At 36.9% G+C, this 21,012-nt stretch overlaps 1 protein-coding gene and 1 non-coding gene across 44 annotated transcripts in view; one reads left to right on the forward strand and one right to left on the reverse strand.

Moving 5' to 3' along the window:
• The window catches only part of APBB2 (amyloid beta precursor protein binding family B member 2), a 476,200-nt gene that overhangs the window by 167,416 nt on the left and 287,772 nt on the right, over nucleotides 1-21,012 (forward strand). For 38 of the 43 annotated variants that reach the window (XM_078367318.1, XM_078367300.1, XM_078367293.1 and 35 more), the window contains one exon: nucleotides 2,162-2,273. The exons of the other annotated variants lie outside the window; for them this stretch is intronic. The gene's annotated coding sequence lies outside the window, so the exon portion shown is untranslated. The remainder of the gene's footprint in view (nucleotides 1-2,161; nucleotides 2,274-21,012) is intronic. 43 annotated transcript variants of the gene reach the window in all.
• On the reverse strand, nucleotides 18,573-18,675 carry LOC118152525 (U6 spliceosomal RNA). The gene has a single exon (XR_004741284.1). It is a non-coding gene; the product is annotated as a U6 spliceosomal RNA (small nuclear RNA).

Here is a 21,012-nt window from a genome sequence, read left to right on the forward strand (position 1 = left end):
ATACTTATAAACCAAACTGGGATGATAATGAGTATATTACATTATAGTCTACTTTCTCAATTAGTACTGCTTAAGAGCATTTTATAATAGTATTACTTATAGTAATATAGTAGGAAACATCTTTATATATATCTTTATGCCTATCTTGAACTTTTTAAAAGAAAATTTAGTCTTTTCAATTTATTATTTTTTAAGAATGAAAAGTAATTCCATTCAGTTTGTCCTTTCCAGCAATTACAGTTAAACTGTCATGTCTGCAAAAATCTATCTTTATAACACTTTAATCTGGATCTGTCCAAAAAGGTGCTATAAAACGTCCTTTAACGCCATTAGGGAACTTTTCCTAAATAAATTTATTGCATAACTGAAGCTGACCCTTAAGTGTCCATAGTTGGTAATTGTAAGCATCATGAAAAAAAACTTTCCAAAATTGCATTACAATATATTGTTGTCCTCTTAAACATAATCCAAAATATGAAAATCACAATTTCACCCCTTTTGGATAAATAGCAAGCATCTTTTACAAACACTAGTTATTATACAGTCAATTCTGATAACATGATATATGTGTTCCTAAAAACCACATTATGCAGAATCCTACTGTAAAACTCACAGTGCTTAGGAGAGGAATGAAGTTGGAGACACAATACTCAAAATACTATCAGTGACACATTAAAAAGGAATGGGAACTGAATAAATACTCTTGCACAATTTTTTTCTGCATATTAAACAGTGAAATACATAAATAGTGCAATAAATCTGGTACTTCACTTTGAAAAAGTCCTTACATTTGCTTGTGATCTGGTGCTTTAGAAGAGTTGCCACTGTGAGTTACTGTGAAGTGATAGCAGAGGGGTTACTTGAAATCAGATAGAGTCAGGACACCAGATATGGATTGATGTCTGGTGGAAACCGAGGTTGCTTTTAGTTGTTTGAGGCATGGGCTGTGTTCATTCTATGTAATCGTATGCAGCTGAGTTTGGCCCAAGTGCAGCCTTCTGTGATAACCTAGTATTTCTTGCAGTGAAATCATGCATAAAGAAACATGAAATTTGAGTTACACTCAAATTTTTCTCTTGAAACAAACAAGCCTTATAGCAGAACTGAGTGTGCTGTATGGTAATACAGTGATACCTAGGGGATAAGTGAAATGTGAAACTCTGTTTGTCCCTGTCTGAAGTAAAGTTAATACATGTAAGACACAGAGAAGAACCTGATGTAAGAGTCAACATTATATAAATGTTGGCAGTAAAGTAACAATGACAATAATAATAAATGATATGTATGGTGTTTGTAGGGTTCTGTCTGAGTTTTAGTTACTACTACTTGCTGTAACGGTCCCCTCTTTCTAATTGACTGATTTCTCAATCACTTGGGCTTGTAAATGAGTGTATCATCCTTCTTAGAGTTACATCTCGTATAAGTCCTGTAATAAGAGAGCCCGAGGTATATGCAGACTTTAGGTTATAGGTTACATATGGCATCTGTTCTGCCTACTTAAACTGTTTTATCTTATTAATGATTTTATTGTCTTGGACTCCATTTACATGATTGTTGGGGAAGTAACATGTTTTAAGTCAGGTTAGTAATCATGCAGAATTTGCAGATTTTCTGTCTTATTAGGAAAAAATGAACACAGCTTTCTCTTCCCATTCTCACCTGCAGAAGTAAGGTGTACTTAATCATTTGAAGAGTGTTTAAAGGTTGTTGATAATTTTCCTTAAGCTGTTGTGATTCACTTCTATTTACAACTACTTATGTGTTTATAAGATGAGCTCACGTTTGGAAGTGGGAGCTGACAAGTGTGATTTCGGAAGACCTTCCTTCCCAAGTCACAATATAATTAGAAGTACAGATTCTCTCTCAGTTCCTTTTTATGACTCCCCGAGAAAGACATTTTTAACGGGAGTGTTTGCCAAGAAGCCTGGCTAGTTCCTGCTTTTGAAACTTTAATAAGGTGACAGATCGAACTGCCCTCTAGATTTAGAAAGCCTTGTTAGTATATTATGAAAGAAAGATAGCTGACTTATCTCATCATTTAAGGATCCCAGTGACATCTTTATTAATGCAGAGATACTCCGAATTGCAGTAGGGTTTTTTTTGATTTTTCATTTCTGATCTGATTTTGAATTTAAAATTTTTGTCTTTACACAATTTCCAGATCAATCTCTCTGGGCTGCCTGACTTCCTTGGGTGATTGCTATTAGTTAACAGACTTTGTGGAGAAAAAAGGGAGCTTGCTTTCTGAGCTTTGTACCAAAGACCCGAGAAAAGTAAGTAATTTTAAACTTGCTTCTAAAAAATTCTGTTAAACTGCTCTCAGAAAGTTAACAATAGGTCTGTGGCTTTTCTACTTTCTTTCATTTCTGGCTCAATAAATTTTACATGTTTTTGTGGATTTGTAACATGGAAGGGGAGTCAAGAAACCTGTTTAAAAAAAAACTTGCAAGGCATTAGGATGGTGTTCTACATTGTTCTACATTTCTTTTGAGTTTCATAAACTGAGTCCTCAAAGTTGTGATAAAACTTTTATCATATTTTCAGGTGATTAAACATTAAATACATGGCAGTGTAATATCATGTGACAGAAAAGTGAGTCCAATTGTCTGAGCTTCAGGTGTTTTAGACTTTTAGATATTTTGGATAGGATTTTTGGTTCTGAACTTTTAGAATAAGGAAGAAATTAATTTGATTCTTTTCTTGTCTGGAAAGGAAAGCAAAATGTGGAATTGCTTGTCCAATAAATTCCTCATGTAGCTTTGTCTTGGAAGAATTGATGCACCTCTCAGTTTTATTTTGGAATTTTTTTTGAGGGCACTTTTAAAAGATATTCTTATTGAATGTTTTGCTGTCTTTTAAAATAAATTGCTTGGAACCAGAAAGTTCAGTTTTATTTCCTTATCTTTTTGAAAAGGTAAAATGGACCTTATAGATATATCAAGTCAATCTATTTTTTTAATGGCTACTACTTAGAATTATGAATGACCAAATGCCCATAAGAATATATGCAAAATAAAATATGCATGTGCATGCACATATGCACACACACAAATATCCTTTCTAGCATGCTCCAGAAACATTATCGACAATAGGAACTGCTTTTCCATTAAATTACTAGATAGCTTCTAAACTTTCTATGCTTTCTGTCTTATAGCTCCCTCTATTTCTGGCAGTACAAATGAGCTAGTTGAAACATGTTTTAAATAAGACAAGACAAAACAAAACTTTGCTCTAGTTCTATGAAAGCATGAAATAGTAAGATTGGATTTTATAGCTCTATTGTTATTGTATTTACTATAACTTTAATTACTATTAAATTGGGTATTATTTTGTAATTATAATAAGGTAAGTTTCTTCAATTTTGAAGCTTATTTGAAGTTAAATATTTGTACTGAAAAAATACATATATGTGTATGTGCAACACGCACACATATACACTGCACATACATATGTGTCAAGTCTCTGCTAAAATATGAATTAGTTGAAAGTAAGGACTTTGAAAATCTCACCCCCAATTTTTTTTTGTTATGGTGAAATATTATTGTCAGTGGAATTTTTAAAAAGTAGAAATTTATAAGTTGAATTTTGTTGTCTTATAATCACATGTTAATCTTAAAAGGAAACTTTTGTATTGTAGTTGTTATTCCATTTTGGAAGGATATTTGAAAAAGGATTATGTTGGAGGCCACCAATCTGTCTACAGAAATAGAACAAAAAGTCAAACTTTTATTGATTCTTTGGGCTTAAGGGTCTAGATATTTGCAGTGGTGTTTAGATTGGAAATATAACCTAGCTTCAGAAAGTAAGCTACTTAAGCTGCCTTTCAAATAACTTAGCATTTCTTTAAAATTGCACATAGTCTCTAGTGCAATATTTTCTTTACATGATACTAAAATATTCCCTTTTGGGATACATTGTGGCATTGTTGTAAAAGTTGTGTTTCCATTTTGTAGAGGGAAGGCATCTGTGGGACTTGTATGTTTATAGAAAGCTAAAGACAGCCCTGTGTTACTACAGAGACTGTGACAAAAAGATCTCTGTGTGCTAAAGACCAGATACCATGGCTCACACCTGTAATCCCAACATTTCAAGAGGCAGAGGTGGGACGATTCCTTGCCCAAGAGTTAAAGACCAGCATGGACAACAAAAGAGATCTTGTCTTTACAAAAAAATAAAAAATTAGCTGGGCATAGTGGTGAGCATCTCTAGTCCCAGTGAATCCAGAGGCTGAGATGGGAGCATCACTTGAGCCCAGGAGTTTGAGGTGGTAGTGAGCTATGATCGTGCCACAGCACTACAGCCTGACCGAAAGAGTGAGATCCTGACTCTAAAATAAAATTAGTAAAAATGTAGTTGATGTTATAAGTATTTATATACACAGAAGGATGTTTATTATGTACCCTTAAGGTTAAAAAGAAAGAGAGAACGTTATAATGCAGAAGTGTACTGCACATCAGTCTGATTTTGAAGAACTAGTTATATGGAAATTAATGAGAGGGAATGGGAAGGGAGGGGAAGCTGTCTTTTCTTATATTTATTAAAGTCATAAGAAAGTGTTTCTGACAGTACTTTGAAAACTGTAAGGGATACTTGGTGTCTTGGTAGTTTCTTTTTGGAAAGGCAAACACACAATTTTAGAGAAAATTCTGAACCCAAGACAGCCTCCACACTTCTTTTTAACTTCTGTTTGTCCTTTACTTTCCTTTTTTCTTAACTGCATGTGTCTTCAAAGTCTTCTTTGTTTCAAGCATTTCAAGCAATCAGAATATTTATTATTTGAGGTAGATTTTTGGAAACTTGAGTCTGTAACAGTGATAAAATATAAACATACCTTCAAAAAATTAGCCATGGATTATTTTAAAGGAGGCGAAAATTTTCGGTTTTATTATCCTACTTAATACATATCTGTTTGGTTTTATATTAACCCTAAATGAGTATGCACAAGTTGTTTGGTAACTTACCTTTTTCACTTAACAATAAATAATGTGTGTCCATGCTAATAAGTATTTACCTACAGCATCATTTTTAGTGAAAGGGAAACAATTGGATCTTAGCCTTTTGTTTAATTTTAGGCTATCTTGGCTTTCAGTTAGAAAAGAGTGTAAATATGTGTATATGTGGTGTAGGTTTTTCCTATGAGAACAGAGAACAGAAAAGGATTCCCTGTCTAGAATCTTTACAGAGTGTACTGTGACAAGACATATTCTGAATAGGAGCCTCATGGGTCTGAATATGTGTTCAAAATGGTAAGTGTCACTGGCTGACAGGTACTGTGTATAAAGCTTTGTGTCTTCTTTGCTTCTTTTGTTAAATTATACGAGAGTGCAGGTGACGTATTCCTCTCGCCAAGCTGTCTTAATCAATATTTCTGTGCCCAAGAGAGGATTTTTACCTACATTATTTCTTTCTCCAGAGAAACTCCAAATAGCTCATATAAAATGATGGGTACAGAAGAAACACTGATAGATTTTGGAGTATAATTTATTTATGGAGCAAATTGCAGTCCAGGTTAATTGGAGATGGAAAATGTTTTATAAACCTTTGTGTGCTTTCTTAATTTTTATTGAATTTATTGAGCTAACATTTGTTGAGCAACTACTGTGTGCCAGGCACTGTGCTAGGAGCTCATTATTCAAAGATCAATGAGTTACGTCTTTCAGGGAACTTAATTTGAGTTTCAAAATTAGATTTAAATAATATTTATGTAGCACGTGCCATGAGAAAAGCAGTGGAGTGGATATTATATTCTTAAATGAGATGTTCAATGACTAAAATTCAGTAATGCATTACTGAATTGTGTATTGACCATTAACTTTCAAAATAAGTTAGGAATATACGTTTCTAATTTTTTAGGGTCTTTTCTCCCAATTTATCTTACAATTTTGGTACCTGCCTGCTACTTTTTAAGTTAAATTAGCAAATGGAAAAAGGAAAGTTAAAAAATTACAAACATTTAATTGGTAAATATAGAGTGGTTTTAAAGACATGAATGTCTGTGAACACACGCATTTTATATTTGGAAGTCTGTATGCATATAGTGTCATTTTTTTTCTAGTAGAATATTTCTTAGTTCACATGATACAATCAAATATATCAAGATTTCTTGGTATTCTGCCCTTAGAGTGACTCTGTTGTCCCAGTAAGTTTGGAGGCCATAGCATTAAGCACTTGATATTAAGCTCTTGATGTCCACAGGACTTCTAGGGATGGGCCTTATTGAAACTCAGGAAAAGTAACTTGCCACATTCATACAGTTAGAACATGTTTGAGTCAGGCTTCCAATTATGATGCATCTAACTTCAAAGCCCTGCAATATCTTCCTGGCTCCCATGAGCTGGTGGGTAAAGCCCATTCAAGAATGCTGTAGGTGTGCAGAGGAAAGAGCAGTCATTTCAGCTGAGAAATCAGGAAGTGTGTTCACTGCATTGAAGAGCTGGTACTGAAGTATGACTTGAGGGCTGAGTGAGAAGACAGAAAGTGGGGAGATCTCTGGGGCTGTAGAAAAAGCATATGCCAAGACATGGAGGAATGGGAGCTCGTGGCATATCCAGAGAGTGGCAAGAACTCCACTGTGGCTAGGGTATTGGGTCATGGAGAACATAGTGGACTCTAAGATTGAAAAGCGTGCCAGAATGAGGAAGGTCACATGTGTGCCATGCTAGAGACTTGGAGTTTTGAAACAATAAATAGCCATCCAGAGTTTTAAAAGGAAAAAATAATTAGATGGGAGTTTTATAAAGATAACTTGGGCCGTAGTGTGGAATATAGTCTGGAAAAAGAGAGAACTGAAGGCTGGAGACCCAGGGCCACCATGTGAGGTTGGGCAGATTGTTCACTGCAGAAGTGTAGGTGTGAGCAGCAGATGGGAGGACTTAGAACCACCCAGCACACTCCTCATGAAGCTCTGCACTAATGGGACTGGGCCTGCTCAGAGAGAGCACCTTTTGTAATTTGCACAATGGGATGATTTACTTGCTTTTAATTTGTTGAAAAATAATAGGTAGGATTAGATAAGTAAAGATGAAACCGTGTACCCTAGGGCTTAAGAGTCTGGAGGTGACATACTAGGCTGTTGGCTGTATGTCATCGGGTATGTTCTCTATCCTCTGAAAGCCTATTTCCTCATCTTTAAAGGAGAGTTAATAATAGGTTCTGACAGGGCCCTGAACAGACCAGTTAAGAGAAGGAGCGAAATATGAGAGATGGAAAAATGATAGATCTGGGACTGGAGGCTGCTGCTAGCCTTGTTTAGCCCCGAGAGTGTGCACCTGTTTTATTTTATTTGATCTTATATCTGCTTTCAGCAGTAGGTATCATTACCCCATTTTCAAGATTTTGAGTCTAAGCCCCTAGCAGATAAAATAACTTGTCTAATGTCACACAGCCAAGGAGTAGCATTGTCAGTACTTGAACCCACAACTGTGACTGTCATGTTTATGCTCTTAACTGTTTTGCCATATTTATAAGTGATCTTTTCTGTTTCACTCCTTAAATAGCCTCTTTGCATCTCGCTGGTAGCATATCCTAATATCTTACATTGTTTTTAACTTGAATTGAGTCATGTTTGTGTAACATTTCATTTAATTTGCTCTACTGTAAGATCCTGAGAGCTGGGTCAGGTCTTACTCATTTTTTTGGTCTTTTGTAGCACCTTGCTGAATAAAATATAAGACTCAGTAAAATGTGGATGACAGAGGCCAGGCGCGGTGGCTCATGCCTATAATCCCAGTACTTTGGGAGGCCAAGGCAGGTGGATCACTTGAAGTCAGGAGTTCAAATCCCATCTGGCAAGCATAGCGAAACCCATCTCTACTAAAAATACGAAAGTAGCCTGGTGTGGTGGCATGTGCCTATAATCCTAGCTACTTAGGATACTGAAGCATGAAAATCACTTGAACCTGGGAAGCAGAAGTTGTGGTGAGCCAGGATTGCACCACTCCAGTTTGGGTGACAAAGGAAAACTTCCTCTTATTTAAAAAAAAAAAAAAAAAAAAGGTGGTTCATAGAATTAATAAACTCTAAGATTCCTTTTGTCTTCTAAATTTGAATAATTTTTCATTCTATAGGTAAAGCTTTAGTTGCAGTTATAGTCCAGTAGAACTTAAAAAGGGCTCATTGGATATTAGTTGATATTTGGACTGATGGTTAAAGTTTCAAGAAATTTCTAATTGCCATTTTATCTGAAAAATAATTTATTACTTGCTGTCAAAGACTGAAAAACTGAAGCCAAGACTAAAGAGTACTTGTTGGAAGTCCTTTTTGGAGGCCATAAAGCTAAGCTTGCCTCACGCCTGTAATCCCAGCACTTTGGGAGGCCGAGGCGGGTGGATCACGAGGTCAAGAGATCGAGACCATCCTGGTCAACATGGTGAAACCCCGTCTCTACTAAAAATACAAAAATTAGCTGGGCATGGTGGTGCATGCCTGTAATCCCAGCTACTCAGGAGGCTGAGGCAGGAGAATTGCCTGAACTCAGGAGGCGGAGATTGTGGTGAGCCAAGATCGCACCATTACACTCCAGCCTGTGTGACAAGAGCGAAACTCCATCTCAAAAAAAAAAAAAAAAAAAGCTAAGCTTGCTGCTTCATTGCTGTGGCAGGTATAAAATTTCAAAGTCTTAAATGATATATTTGAGTCATTCATATTAGTAAGGACCTCAGTTTGTATTGGAAATAGTTGCTCAGTGCTGAAAAGCAAAAGCAGTACTGAGACAGAGGATCTTTCAGCAACGTAATTTTTACTTCCTGGACCGCAGGAAGGGTGTCTCATTAGCCATTGTGCCACAGGAGTACAATGAACAAAGGAAAACACACAAATTTATCCTTTATGTGTTGGGGTCGTCCTTACTACTGTATCTGATCTTCATTGGCTGGAGCCAGACCTCACAATCCAAACTAAAACCCAGTTAGCTAACAACTTAAAACTTTTCTAAACAGGTAAAAGCAGTGGAGAGCTGGGACATGCCTGTGAGCACATCCAACACGATACCTTGGTTAAAGTACAAAGACATAGAATGTACTATGTGCCTGTAAGCATGGCATGTTTAACAGCTACATAGCATAGGGCTTAACAAAGTTATTAGTTCACTTATTTATTCGTTAACAAGAAAGGAAACTTTAAAAAGGAACTTTTCTACTTCCTACAGTTTGGAAACTCATGAGGAGCCCCTGTGCCAATGGTCATTTGTTTTTTCCTTATTATTATTTTTATGGATGAGTAAAAATTATATACATATATAGTATACAACATGATGTTTTGAAATATGCGTACATTGTGGCATGGCCAAATTAAGTGAATTAACATATGCATTACCTCATGTCCTGACAGTCACTCTTGTTTGGTGCCTGCTGGAGTCAGATTTAGACAACAAAGTGACAGTTAAGGGCGAGTAATGATCAGACACTCTGGAGTCAGACTGTATAGGTTTGGATTCCACCTCTTCTGCTTATGAACTTTTTAACCCTTGGCAAGAAAAGGTCTGGGAAATGAGAATGGGTAAGAAAACAGATTGTGATCATAGGTTCATGTACCTGGTTCCTTAGGAACTTAAGAAGAAAAAAACTTTATCCACTTGGAAGCCACTTTTTGCTCAGATACTCTTAAAAGGAAGCCAAAATTGTGAGCTTGTAGGACAGAATTTAGCACTTCAACATTATAGCCTATGTTTATCTCAGGATGATCCTTTGCTGTTTTTAAACCAGAGTTCACGTGCTCTTGTAACTACTGTCTGTATCTACTTCCATAAGCCCTAAGGAGGTAGTTTAGGCTTTGCTTCATGCTGTGTGCCTGAGAAAAGTAGGAAATGATGGCTTTTCAGAAAATGAAAAATATTATTTGAGGTCAGCATTTCATCTGGGCTTTGAAAAACTCTGGGGTTTCTCTCATCTTCCAGGAGAGCAGCACAAGTGAGCTGTGAGAAGGGAAACCAAACCCTAGGGAAAGTTTTATAGCTTGTTTCTGCTGATGTTACTGGAAAAGAGGAAGGTAAGGGCCTCTAAATAGCTCTTGTAGCCTCAGTCCACAGTAAGTTGAGGTGTTCTGGAAGTAAAACACAAGGGAGCTCTTTATTCCCATTGACCTCTCCGTGGCCTGAAGGAGAGGGTGAAACAGCAGCAGAATGGGTCTCTTAGAACATTGCTGTACAGCAAAAACAAATGTAATTCCTGCAGCAGAGTTTTGTATTTTCTTTCTTGAATTTAAAATTGCACAGAGACTGGTGATATTTTTCTCTTTTGAAGTTTTACATCTTAGATTGCTGGAAGAGCAAGCACGGTTGAATGAAAACTCTCTTCAGACCAAATCTTACTCTTGTCTGTAGCTGCTTAGTTTTGCACTTTAAACTAAGGGCAAACGTGGCTCGTGCATTCTTGACAGTGAAAAGCAGGAACTAGCAATGCCGAGTTTAAAAACCCATTTCCAGGTTTGCCTCCACCCACTATGCGATCCCTGCAAGAAAGCTTCAGTCTGCTATAAGCTGGTAATCTCTTAATACTTGGATACTTTGGTAAAGCAAATAAGATAGGATTGTACACCTTTCCCTTTTACTTGTGAACTAATTATTGTTTTTCTGAAATTAAAGCAGATGTTAAACTCTTCCTTTGATGTTTAACAGCAGACAGACTCTTGTTGTGCCTTATAGCCCTTGATGCATATCTGTTGTTTGAATGAAGATCAGCTTTGGCAAATTCGATTTTGATGGCTGCATTTTGATCTGGACCACAGAAGAGAATGGCAATTTATTCTTTTATTCAACATTTATTGGATTTCTGCCTGGCTTGTGTTCAGATCTCACAAATACCACAAAACCTTGCAAAACATGTCTATTTTATAGATAAGAAAAATAAGGTACAGAGAGTGATTAGAAAACTTGCTCAAGGTTACGTTGCTGTTAAGTTGCCGGATATTTTTGCTCGGATTTTTTGGCTGACCTTAAAGCTGTTACTATATAGGGGCTGCCTTTAAAGAGGATATAATTGACAAAGCAAGGATCTTGAGGAGTTGAGATTAAGAAAAAAGTAATTAATATATAATTACAGAATTGTAGAAGAAAGAAATAATCATGAGCCCCTCATTTATTCATTTACTCAGCAGATATTTATGGAGTGCCTGTGTTGTACTGGCTAACTGCAAGGTGTTGGTGATTCAGAGATGGGAAAGGCACAATCCCTCACCAGCTTCAAGGAAGAAGTAGGGATGCAGGAAAGAGTATATGATATGTTGCCCCCCTAAAAGGCCACAGTGTCTTGGTTGGGAGAGCTTTTATGAAGTTTTTTAAGATGTAAAAATGTTGACACCTTCACAAAAATTACTTTTTTTATTCTTTGCTTCATTATATATACAAAATGGTCTGCAAATAAACGAGGGTGGATTCGCTAGTGCACTTTGTAGCTGTACTCTTTGTTTGAGCTGCTTTGGACATGCAGAAGTGGAGGTTGGAGCAAAAACTGTATTGCATTTTAAACAGTCTTGCAAACCAAAATTTTGGACAGTTATCTGGCAAGGACTATATTTAATTCAGCCTTGGATCCCCCTTTTTATGGAGAAAGTAACTTTGCACAGTGCCTAGTACAACTCTGATTGATTGGCTTAGTGATGGGAAATAAGATACCGAAGCAAGAGGAGAGGAACCTCATAGATGGGGGATGAGTTCACATGGTATCTAGGGAGAGTGTGAGGGTAACAGTAAAATAAACCAACAAATAAGCAAGGGGATCACATGGCTTATGACAGACTTAATTCACATGTACAAACCGTTTCAGTAACCAGGAGAGGAGGGGCAGTGTCTAGGCAGTCTGGAAATGACATTGGGTTTTGGTGCTTGAGAGAGACTGCAATCTTCCTTTGACTTCTGACCCTTCTGACTTTCTGCTCACGTATGAGCCCTCTATGCCTTCTTCCCCACCATGGCCTTTATTTCATTTTCTGAGACTTTCAGCTTTTAAAGGCAGTATTTGGTTCCTTAGTAAGTCGAGTGACCATATATACTAACTTGCTGGGACGATTCTAGCTATGCCTGCTGTTCTGGCATAATTTTTTATACTGACCCCTTTTAATATTAAAAAATGTCCTAGTTTGGCTAATAAATTAAATAACCACCCTACTAATAAAGGAATTTTGTAGCATTCTTTATCTTTTTAAAAAATCTTTACAGCCTTCAGACTGCTCTGATGAACTAATTGCGTATGTAGTATCAGTAAAGTTACAATCGGACTAGTGTCTGCTGTCTTATAAGTAGAAGAAAAAAATGAGGAGTAACTGAAAAGGCTCAAATGTACTGTAAAGAGAAATTAATTGATTTCAGCGAAATGAACTTTAATTACCACCAGTTGCTGGCATAGCCATAGGAGAAAGGACACTTAAAGGTTGTCATGATGGGTAGTGTTTAGGGAATCTAGCATCCTTTGAGAAAATCTTATCATAGCTTGTTTTGATTTAGAGTTTCAGTGTTTCCATAGCGGTGGTAATTTAATTCAGATACATTTTAATATATTTCCTAAGTAGAAAGTAAAAGAGCATAACTTCTTAGAACAAAGATTATTTCAGAGGTTTAAAGAAATGACTTGAGGGAAAATTGTCAAATTCAAATTTTTCCCTTAGATCTTCTGTTAAATTGTGTCTTTTGATGAAAATGGTGGTGTTTTAATCAAATGAGATATTCATATAGGGACTCCATGGGCACTAATATAATGTATGTTCTTTTTTTTTACTTAATAAGTAGGGTTAAATTGGCATTATAGTTCATATACATGGATTTGAGGCAACAAACTAGTGTTTCATTATATAAATATATGTAAAATAAAAGCTTTCAGTGTTAAAGTAATGCTCGACAATAATTGCAGTAGGAGACTTGGGTGTAGGGTCAAAACATGCTATGATCACTCTTTTCCATATTAATATTTTATGAAATAGTGATGCATTTGCTTTCAGGTCCCATAGTGACTTATACCCTGCAGTATTATCTTTTAAAGGAAGGTAGATTTACAGAGTACAGGGATTGATACAATATAATCTGGAAATTCTGTTCATCTTTGAATTACATTCTGACTCTTCCACTGACTGTCTGTGACTGAGTTCTTTCTCTGAGCCTCAATTTTCTAGCCTATTAAATGGAAATACTGACATCTGCTGCTTAGCTTATTAATATAATTTTTATTAACTCCCGAATCTGGGATAAACATCAAGTGTATAACACAAAGGTTGGTGTTCTCCCAGGCTCAGGAGTTAATAGCAAATACGGAGGGTGGAAAAATACGTGATTGTTGGAAGGGTGAGACTGAAAACATAGGTTGAGTTTCCCTTAAAAAAAAAAAAAAAAAAAAAAAAAAAAGGTCCAAACTACACACACACAAAAATCCAACACTTTTTGAGTGCTGACATGATCCTCAAAGGAAATGTTCATTGGAGCGTTTTGGGTTTCAGATTTTAAGATTAGGTAAACTGGTAAGTTTATAATGCTTAACTGATAAGTATATGACGCAAATATTCCAAAATCCAAAAAATCCAAAGTTCAAAACACTTCTATTCCCAAGCATTTTGGGTAAGGGATATTTAGCCTGTAGTTAATGAGCAGTTTCTGGCCAATCAGAAGGGTATCAACTGTAGATGTTCTGGATGGTCATCCACTGGATATCAGCCTGGGTTGTCAGTGTCCAGAAATCTGTGTTTAACCTACGATGGTTTGCAAGGAAACCCATTCGATTGCCTGGTTAAATTAATGCCCCTTCTCTCAGCTTTGTTACCTGGATAAATAAATATTAATGCCCCTGTCTCTGAGATGATCAGGAAGAGAAACCATCTTCATAAGGTGAGGTGAGTCTGGGCATTATAATTTGATTCCTACCTCAATGATTCCCATTTTCTTTGCACACCTTGGTAAGTATCGCTGTGAGCACTGTGATAGCTCTTTGGGGACTATGCTTTCTCAATTTTCATTTCATCCCTCATCTGGAAACATGTCTTTAGTTCCCTAGAGAAGTTAGAAGTTGAGTTTATGACTTAAAAAACCAAAATACCTGCTAGTTATGGCAGGCCTAGACCCATTTCTCACTGGGTCCTCCACCAGGCTGCCTCTCTGGTTTAGACCATCCAGTCCCTACTTTCAGAAGAGACTGTTAGCACAGCCAGATGTAGAATGAGGCCCGCCCTGGAAGAGGGAGGGTTTCCTCCTTCCTTCTCCCAAATCTTTCCTCGCTAGTTCCCATTTCTTATCTCAGGATCTGTCTCTTCCCAGGATAATTAACAATGGGAAGTCCACCTCTCACAGTGCAAATCCTAACCTCTTTCTACAGGGATGGGATTGGCATTAGCCACAGCTGTCAAAAAGACTAGTATCAGTAAGCTCCCCATATAATCCTAGGAGGTTCCTTTGCAAGGGCAGAGGAGAGCTGTTTAACTATAGTGGGTGTATACTGATGTGGTCAGGAGTCTTTGAGAACCCACTTCATGGTGACCTTTTCACCAACAGACTAAGGTAGTACTCTTAACCTTTAGCTCAGGAGTTTGATTAGAGAAGATAGAGGAACACAGTAAACCCGAGTTATAGTCATGGTTGTGCCACCTCCTTATGTGACCTTGGAGACATAAGGTACCTCTTCCACAGTCCTCATTTTCTTACCCATTAAATGATTTTCACATGTAATATGATTTTTAAGGTCCTTGTCAATCATGAATTCTATGAATCTATAATAAGTCCTAAAAGTACCTCACACAAGTTTTGAACAGATTCAACTTGTCTGTATCTGATGATGATAGTTACTATTCTTAACACTGCCTTGGTTTGTGACTGCAGCTGTTTTGTGGAGGCCCATGCATCTATTGCTGGAAAAGGCTATTGTCCCCATTATTTGACATTATACTGCTCTCTTGGTGTGCTTTTGAAGTTCAGTGGCAGACTTGTTTTCTGATGATTATGATGAGCTCAGTAAGTCTCCCCTGTGATTGTCTTATGTAAAAAGTCTCACTGTAGGCCTGAATACTAGTGGTGATACCATTCTGTTTAAAATATTGGATCCACCAGGCATGATGGCTCATGCCTGTAATCCCAGTACTTTGGGAGGCCGAGGCGGGTGGATCACAAGGTCAAGAGATTGAGACCATTCTGGCCAACATGATGAAATACAAAAATTAGCTGGGCGTGGTGACACACGCTTGTAGTCCCAGCTACTCAAGAGGCTGAGGCAGGAGAATTGCTTGAACCTGGGAGGTGGAGGTTGCAGTGAGCTGAGATCGAACCACTGCATTCCAGCTTGACAGAGCGAGACTCCATCTCAAAAAATAAAACAAAACCAAACAAAAAATATTAGATCCTGGCTGTGTGCAGTGGCTTACACCTATAAGCCCAGCACTTTGGGAGGCTAAAGCAGGTAGATCACTTGAGAGCAGGGGTATAAGACCAGCCTGGCCAACATGTTGAAACCCCATCTCTATTAAAAAATAAAAAATTAGCCAGGCATGGTGGTGCATGCTTGTAATCCCAGCAACATGGGAGGCTGAGGTGGAAGGATTGCTTAAACCTGGGAGGCAGAGGTTGCAGTAAGCCGAGATGGTACCACTGTACTCCATTCTAGGTGACAGAGCAAGACTCCATCTCAAAAGAAAAGAAAAAAAAATTGGATCCTCTGAATCTGAATGGATTTAGTAGTGTCTGATTTGTGATGTTGAATATACTTTATAGATTAAATACATGTGATTATTGGTAATTTTTAAGATATATTTAAAAAGAGAATAAATACTGATTTTTCTGTTTCTACAGAAAACATCACTGGGGTTTTAGTAGGAATTGCATTGCTTTAAGTAGTATTGATGACTTAACAATATTAAGTGTTCTATGAACACAGGTTGTCTTTCCATTCATTTTTTTAATTAAATATTTATTTATTCATTTATTTTTAGAGAAAGGGCCTCAGTCTGGAAGACAGACTGGGGTGCAGTGATGTGATCATAGTTGTCTATAGCCTTGAACTCCTGGGCTCAAGTGATCCTCCTGCCTCAGCCTCCCGAGTAGCTAGGACTATAGGTACATGCCACCATACCCAGCCTTTTCCATTTATTTGAATTTTATCTTATTCTAACAGGTTTTTTTTTGTGTGTGTGTGAAATTTTTAAGATTTTTCTACCCATGAGATTATATCATCTGCAAGCAAGATAATTTTACTTTTTTCTTTCTAATCTAGATGAATTTTTTTTTCTTGCCAAATTGCTCTGGCTGGGACTTCTAGTACTATGTTGATAAGAAGTGGTGAAAGTGGACATTCTTATCTTCTTGATCTTACAGGAAATGCTTTCAGTCATTTACCATTGAGTATGCTGTTAGCTGTGGGCTTTTCATATATGACCTTTGTTGTGTTGAGATAATTTCCTTCTATTCCTATTTTGTTGAGTGTTTTTTATCATTAAAGTTGCTGAATTTTGTCAAATGCTCTTTCTGCATCAGATGAGATGATGATGTGTTTTTTCCTATTTGTTCTGTTAATGTGGTACATTTCATTGATCAATTTTCATATGTTGAATTATCCTTGCATTCCAGGGATAAGTCCCATTTAATCATGGTGTATAATTCTTTTAAAAAGCTTTTGAATTTGGTTTAGCAGTCTTTTGTTAAGGATTTTTGCATCAATTTTCATAAGAAATAATAGTCTGTAGTTTTCTTTTCTTATAGTGTAATTGTTTTTCTTTGGTATCAGGGTAATGCTGTCTGACAGGAGTTTGAAAGTGTTTCTTAGATTTTTGGAGGAGTTGAGAAGGATTGATGTTAATCCTTCTTTAAATATTTAATGGAATTCAGCTGTGAAGGCGTCTAGTCTTTGGCTTTTCTTTGTTGGGAGGTTTCTGATTACTAATCAATGTCTTTACTAGTTAGGGATGTGTTTAGGCTTTTCATTTCTTGATGATTCGGTTTTGGTAGGTTTTGTGTTTATGAATTTGTCCTTTTCATATAGGTTATCTAATCTGTTGGTAATTATACTTCTACAATCCTTTTGATTTCTGTAGAATCAGTAGTAATGTGTTCCCCTTTTCACTTCCGATTTTAGTCTTCTTTTTCTTAGTCAGTCTACCTAAAGGAGTACCAATTTTGTCAATCTTTTCAAAGAACCACCTCTTGGTTTTGCTGATTTTTCTTGAAGGTTGGCTTTTATGACTTTCATTTATAAATTAATCTTACACAAATCATAGATTATTAGACTTCTTTTTTTTTTTTTGGTAGTTTGGCAATGAAAAAGGCACCTTTGCCTTGTATGTATAGATGTATAAAGGCTTTAAATAATCAGTGCTTTAAAATAATTAACTTGATTGTCTCTGCCATTTTTCCCCCCTTGGATAGTGCCTTTGTCTCACTACTCATTGTAGTTTGTTCTTATTATTTGTTGCATTACTGTGATTACTCTCTCGTGGATAGTTAAGGCAGTGTCTTATAATATGATAACCAACTGGAAAGTTTCTTAAGTTTTCTTCCCGATGAACTGATAAAAGTTTAGGTGAGATTAATTAATTATCGTTATTATACTAAATGAAAAGCTAAAGAGTGAACTTGAGGACCAGTGTCTGAAAATCCCCAATTTCAATTCTGCTTTTCTGAATCACGATGTTCCATTCAACATGTAGACTTATGACTTCTCTACTACACCCTATTCCCATGTAAAAAATTTGTTGTTACTGTAATTCAGTGAATGACCTTCTCTCTGATTATGTGGCATAGGCAGTTTCAGTCTTATTTTCAAGGAAATGCCACTCAAACAGTTAATTTAATGACTTGCTTTCTACTGAAAGTGGGAATCTTGTTTAGGCTTCTTGGCTTACTTGAATTTCTCCCTCTCTTCCTTCATTTCTTCACTCATCCTCAGAAATCAATAATTTTCTTCTTTTTTCTTTTCTTTTCTTTTTTTTTTTTGAGACAGAGTTTCACTCTTGTTACCCAGGCTGGAGTGCAATGGCGCGATCTCGGCTCACCGCAACCTCCGCCTCCTGGGTTCAGGCAATTCTCCTGCCTCAGCCTCCTGAGTAGCTGGGATTACAGGCACGCGCCACCATGCCCAGCTAATTTTTTGTATTTTTAGTAGAGACGGGGTTTCACCATGTTGACCAGGATGGTCTAGATCTCTTGACCTCATGATCCACCCGCCTCGGCCTCCCAAAGTGCTGGGATTACAGGCTTGAGCCACCGTGCCCGGCCTTCTTTTCTTTTTTTTTATGAGACAGAGTCTCACTCTGTCGCCCAGGTTGGAGTGCCGTGGCGCAATCTCGGCTCACTGCAACCTCCGCCTCCAGGGTTCAAGTGATTCTCCTGCCTCAAGCTCCTGAGTAGCTGGGATTATAGGTGTGTGCCACCACACCTGGCTAAGTTTTGTATTTTTAGTACAGACGTGCTTTCACCATCTTGGCCAGGCTGGTCTCGAACTCCTGACCTCATGATTCACCCACCTTGGCTTCCCAAAGTGCTGGGATAACAGGCATGAGCCACTGCGCCCGGCCAAGAATTTTCTAGCTATGTTTTCTTTTTTTAAAAAAAAATTAACAAAGATTATATATATTCAAGGAGTACAGCATAATGCTTTGATATATGTATATGTACTGATTAAAATATGAAATGCTTCACAAATTTGCATGCTATTCTTGTGCAGGGACCATGCAAATCTTCTCTGTATTATTCTGATTTTAGTATATGTGCTGTCAAAGCAAGCAATTTAATTTCTTCTTGATAATTCATTTACTCAATTCTTTTGGACCAGAAACATTTTATCTCAGAGGCATAATGAATACTTGCCCTCTGTGGTGTAATGTCTTGTGTAAAGTATTTTATTATCAAAATTCTTACATAAAACTTCTATTTGTGAATCAAGCCATTTATTTCTTTAAGAGATTTCTATCAGATTTTCCATATATTTATTAGTTTGTTATCTGGTCACTACTAGTGATCACTTTTTTACTAATAAAGTATTTTTATTGCTGCTTTATAATACACATCTTACTTTATTGATTCTAAGACACATATCTTCACATTTTAATATCTTTGAAATTTGATAAATCTTGCAGTCACCAACATTTTACAGCTACAATTGGCAGCACTTTTATTATTATTTTTAAGGCCTATGAATATAATATAACTTTTATTTTTGTTCTTAGTACATAAAATACTGGTATATCTTCTAGTCAGTAGCAGTTAGATTTGATGAAATAAGTTACTGTTAATGATCACTGTAATAATTACTGTTAGAAACTTACTGTGAATCTTCTACCTTTACAACAGGACCTATAAATGGCAATGTTGCGGGCTGGAGTGCAGTGGTGCCATCTCGGTTCACTGCAACCTCTGCCTCCCAGGTTCAGGCAATTCTTCTGCCTCAGCCTCCTGAGTAGCTGGGACTACAGGTGTGTGCCACCACGCCCAGCTAATTTTTGTATTTTTAGTAGAGACATGGTTTCACCATGTTGGACAGGATGATCTTAATCTCTTGACCTCGTGATCCATCGTCTCGGCCTCCCAGAGTGCTGGGATTACAGGCATGGACCACAGTGCCTGGCTGCAATGGTAACAGTTTGACAGAAAGTTTAGAGTAGAAAAAAATTACCTGTAAGTCCTAAACCTATATACTTAAGTATATTGTATATGTATTTCATTCCAGTCTTTTTACATGTGTACATATTTTTATCTGTTTGTAGCTATAGCATACATACTACTTTGCTCTTCTCATTTTTTACTCCTAATATATCTTAATTTTTCTTTGTCTCAGGCCTTCTTATTTGTCATATTTATTTACTGAGATAAAGTCTTGCTTTGTTGCCCATGCTGGAGTGCAGTAGCATGATCTAGGCTCACTGCAACCTCTACCTCCCAGGTTCAAATGATTCTCCTGCCACAGTCTCCTGAGTAGCTGGGATTACAGGTGAGTGTCACCATATCTGGCTAATTTTTGTATTTTTAATATAGATGGGGTTTCACCATGTTGGCCAGGCTGGTCTCAAACTCCTGACCTCAAGTGATCTGCCCACCTTGGCCTCCCAGAGTGCTGGGATTGAAGACATGAGCCACTTCACTTGGCCTATATTTGTTATTTTTAATAGTTCCATAGTCAGTGTATGACCATAATAAAACTGCATGCCACCCAGCTGCTGAAAATTTAGATTCTTGCCATTTTTCCTATTGTAAATAATGCTTCAATGAACAACTCTTTTGCATATTTATTATTAATTTTATTATTAATTTTGGCCATTTGTTTTATGAAATGTAACTTTGAAGAGCATCTCTTTAGCCCAGGGGTTTGAAGCTGCAGTGAGCTATGATTGTGTCATTGTACTTTAGCCTGGGTGACAGAGCAAGACCCCTAACTCTTTAAAAAAAAAAAAAAAAAAAACAACTTTGTAGAAGCCTTCTGAACTGTTTTATTGTGAAGAATCAATATTTATATTCAGATAAATCAAATCCAAATTAACAGCTACTGTTATAACACTGTCTGCTCATTCATTCATTTGCTCAGCTATGTACCCACCAACAATACATTGGATCATTATGTGTCCAGTAGGTTCCAAAAGCTAAGGAATCAAAGTTAAATCGGACATCCCCCAATCTTTGATATTCTGTTGTATAGTACGAGACTCAGACTTATGAAAAATAAATAGTGTGTGATGAGGGATATTGAGAGGATATGGGTTAAAGTTTCTTAGTTGCATGTAATTTACTTTGACGGCATTGTTGATTGGTGTTAAGATATGAGGTGTGGACATATTATATTTCATTTTAAAAATGTGTCTAATAGGTTTATCTGACAGAAAATGGCTCTACTTGACCTATCCAACTTCCTTTTAAGTCTAAACTTGCATCCTGTGATGTTTGTGATCTAGTGTTTGTCTAGAGTTCCGTGTCGTGTTCCTCCAACATACTAAGTTCCCTGTTGCCAGTAAATGTGTCACATGCCTTTTTCCTTTTTACACCTACTACAGTCTGCTGTGTTTGTAGCAGGTGTCAAAATATTGATAGTTCATTTGACTTGCTTTCAATTGTACTTTTTTAAACGAATG

This window comes from Callithrix jacchus, chromosome 3 (assembly GCF_049354715.1).
Source record: "Callithrix jacchus isolate 240 chromosome 3, calJac240_pri, whole genome shotgun sequence".
NCBI classification, from domain to species: Eukaryota; Metazoa; Chordata; class Mammalia; order Primates; family Cebidae; genus Callithrix; species Callithrix jacchus.